This window comes from Aplysia californica, unplaced genomic scaffold (assembly GCF_000002075.1).
Source record: "Aplysia californica isolate F4 #8 unplaced genomic scaffold, AplCal3.0 scaffold00688, whole genome shotgun sequence".
NCBI classification, from domain to species: domain Eukaryota; kingdom Metazoa; phylum Mollusca; class Gastropoda; order Aplysiida; family Aplysiidae; genus Aplysia; species Aplysia californica.
In genome coordinates this window covers 42,606-46,673 of record NW_004797958.1, presented here as the reverse complement: position 1 = coordinate 46,673, position 4,068 = coordinate 42,606, and the positions used below count along the sequence as shown (strand labels likewise).

Sequence of the window (4,068 nt, the reverse complement as noted above, 5' to 3'; positions counted from 1 at the left end):
GAGGGGGAGGGAGGAAGAGGGAGGTGAGGAGGAGGGGGGGGTGAGAGATAAAGAGGTCAAGTTAGTGTAAGATCAAAATTAATACGAACAATTCATACTAGAATTTTTTAATTTTTTTTTTTGCATTTCAAGATTGGAGTGAAAACCATAATCAAATACTAGCAATCAATACTAGATCTAGAATTTATGTTTTGTTTTTGTCTGTTTGTTGCTGTTTTGGTTTTTTAAAGCGTTTTTTTGTGTTTGTTTTTTGTTTGTTTTGTTGGGGGTTTTGTTTGGGTTAAATGTAGAGAATGGAAATTAGAGTAGGATCAAATTATTGAACTGATTGCCGCATTTCGACATTTGAAAATGTGTTATAGTTTTTAATGTAAGTGTAAAGTCTTCTGTGTGCAACAGCGAATGTCTAACTGCTACACCAAGGACGCTGGCTCAAGTTAAAGTAGGGTCAAATACAACGGAAATTGTCGAAATAATTGTCGAACTTGTGGAAGACAGCCATATATTGTCGACATGGTCGAGAGTGGGAAAGCGTCTCAGTCTTAGACAGGTGGTTGTCTTAGACAGGTGGTTGTCTTAGACAGGTGCTTGTCTTAGACAGGTGGTTGTCTTAGACAGTGCTTTATAATTACTATAAACAAAACGCAAGGGGGAGAGGGGGGGTTGGGAAGTGGTAGCTTGCACGCACAAATGATAGCCTTAGGCACGTGGCCGTTGAAGCAGGCTCCACTGTTACACTAGATAATGATCGTTGTATCTCGAGATATAGGTCATAAGCGTGCCACTCTTCCCCCTTTTCACCCTCCATAAAAATAAACAAGAAATAAAACGACACACCACTCAGAAAAGAACTTAGAGGAAGACTGAGAGGAGAGATATAGTTTCCGGCCTCTCGGCGTAAATCTGGTCCAATCGTTGACAATCTCAATGAAGAGTCCCGATCCGCATCACGAGATACACCAAAGACGAGAGCGGTGCTGATGGAAAAGCCGTGTTGACATTTGAGAGCTTTTTCTCCACACATGCGAGAGACGAGGCGAGGCGAGAGGTACAGTCTGTCAAGCTGATATCGAACAGAGGAGGGATGACTTTTCTGTTCTTACTTTCACCTTCTACGAGTGCTTTGTTTGTTTTCCAAGACTGTTTTTCTTCTTGTAGTAAAGACATACCGATTGATTCTCGTCACCGCTGTCATGACACAAGAAGTAACCACAACATTCCAGGAACTTGAATAGCTATCTATTACTGCTTTTGGGGGTGTTAAAAAAAAAGAAGACATTTATTGCTTCTTTTGATTGTTTTCCCATCGAGTTCACATGTTTGGCAGTCATTTTTCTGTAACTCTTTAAGGACGAAGCGAACGCATAATGATCATAAGGCACAAAACAAAACAAAACAAAACAAACCAAACACAACCACAAAACTGACACCACCCCCAAAAAAACACCAAAAAAAAACAACAAAACCAAACAAACACAAAACAAACACAAAACAAACACAAAACAAACACAAAACAAACACCAAAGAAACGTTTTGCAGCCTTTGGTCGTGGTCTGCACGGTTAAACAGATACACTGGAGAAACCTTATTATTATATAAAGGAGAGACTTTGTAACTTTGTTACTTCCCTAGAAAAGCAATTCTTAAACAACCACAACAAATCACACCCTTGTTCTAAAAATTGAATTCAGAGTTGAACGTTATGTATGTTATTATTTTTTTGCTAGTTTGTATGTTTGTTTGTTTGTTTGTTTGTTTGAATGTTTCTTAGTTTTTTGTTTTGATGTTGTTGTTTTTTGTGCTTTTATTATTATTTAAAAAAAAATATGTTCCCTTCCTTTTTTTTATAGTAAGTGTATGTTGTTGTTGTTAGCGATCCAGTAGCATCTGAGCGTTAACTCTTCTGCTATTAAGTGTATACAAAAACAGTTTTTGACACAAGTTTCGGGAAGCTTTTGCCTGAGATATCTCATGGCTTCAGTGACGCTTAGAAGTCTTCTCTCAACCCGGACTTTGGTCTAACGAGTCAAGTATAGATGCATGCATCTTTTACGGCTTCTTCGAACTCCGCTAAGAAACAAAACGTGCTGTATACAGGCTTCTTTATCATAGGGGAAAAAACCCCCAGGAACATAATGTTAAAGAGGAAAATAAATTCTGGGCGGTTCTGTTGTTGACGAAATGACATGATATTGTATAATTGTGAGGCAGCGTGGTGGAATCAGGGTCTCGTCAATTTTTGGGCTTGTACAGTTATTGATATCATCTTAAAGCTTGTTGACCTGTCTTTATTTGGATGAAAAAAATATCAATTTATCTTGAATACAAGTCGAGATATTTGCGAAAGAAGGAGGTGGGGGTCACCTGTTTTCAGAGGTAAAATTAGTGAGAAAATGGCCGCCAAAGATGAGTTATTTCCTTAGCTCAAGAGTCCGTGGTAACGGAAATTTACATTTTTTGTGCTTTTAATCAACGTTTTTAAAAAGAAAAATCCACACAGAAACGAGTTCTTTAATGGATATGAAAGGTGTTGAGCCAAAAAACAAAAATTTGATAAAAATTTAAAAAACCTGTGGAAAAATGCAAGTTTTTTCACTTTGATTATTTTGACGAGAGCCTGATTCCACCACGCTGCCTCACAATTAGTAGCGTCATGACGTCACGGCAATTAGGAATGAGGGCCGAATTGACCTTTGCAGCACGGAATAGGAAACCATGACAAAAGATTCAGAACTTGTATTGTATGTCGTCTTTTTATTACAGAGAGGATGGAAAACCCGAAAACCACGTTAGCGTACCCTTTTCAGATTTGACATTTATTGCGTTAGGAGTAAGTAAGGGGAGAAAAATAGGAAAAAGGGGTGGTTGGGGGGGGGGAGGGGGTTACTCACAAACAAAAACTGAGTGCTATCCTAGTTTCTGTGACAACGGCATGTAGCTAAATAAAAGCGTATATCTTATAATCTTATAACCTTCTTCTTCACTTTGTTTCGTAGTTTAGGAAGCACGAAGATGTTTCTGATATGAAGATTTCACCTTTTGAACATCGTTTCCATGTCTGGTAATGGTTATTGACAGACAGAAGGACAGACAGACAGACACACAGACGGACAAACTGACTGATCTTGAGATAGAAACGGAGCAGCGTGGACAATTAAAAGCTTGGGTTGCGAGATGAGTGAAAGGCAAATATTACACAGTTGACCAGACAAATAGATACACGTTTTTATTGATAAATAAACATACTGGTATAGATATATACAGGTTTAAAGACAGCTGTAAACATACACGCAAACCCCACTCAGACAAACACAGACAGGAAGAAAAAGAGAAGATAGATTGAGAGGTCGGGAGGGAGATGAGAGCGATATACAAAAACAGAACACGGAGAGGCCCAAAAAAAAAGCACCCACAAAACCCTAAAGAAAAAGGACCTGGTTGAAAAACTATGAACAGAGAGCATTTTCCAAGAGCACCGGATGGTGATTAGCGTCCATGCAGTGATGACGTTTGAGATAATTTGTTCGGGATTTATTGATTCCCAATGGAACCGAGTCCGTGACCGGCCCTCAGCTGCTGCTTGTCTGAAGTGTTTTCCCGGATTTTCCAGTCTCACTCGTCTGGCTTAAATTTGACGACTGTCTTAACCAGAAGTCTTAGGGACGCGGGCAGCTTAACCTTTGATACGGGGGCAAATACAGAAGCTAAGAAAGGCCGTGTGAGATTGCACGATAAAGCATCATTGAGTAAGTAGCTCTTCCGAGCAGCTTATTTGATAATTCTTCAGTGCCTGGAGATAAAGATAGATGATTGATGGATGTTGGGCATGAAGGGGGTCACGCTTTCAGCGAAGCTGTTCAGAAAGATTACTAGGAGATAATTATTGAGTGTTGGGTACACTTTTGGGGCAATAGATCAGTCATTTATCATGAACGTGAGGTTATGTAATGTTGATGGATGTTGCACGTGCGTGTGTACAGGTGTACGTGTGTGTGCGTGTGTCGTGTGAGTGGGCACGTGTATCGGAAGAGAGGCAGAGAGGAAGAGAGAGAGAGAGAGAGAGAGAGA

At 39.7% G+C, this 4,068-nt stretch overlaps 1 protein-coding gene across 1 annotated transcript in view; it reads right to left on the bottom strand.

Annotated features, from left to right (window-relative positions):
- The window catches only part of LOC101854048 (RYamide receptor-like), a 52,445-nt gene that overhangs the window by 5,939 nt on the left and 42,438 nt on the right, over window positions 1-4,068 (bottom strand). The gene's annotated exons all lie outside the window — the stretch shown is intronic.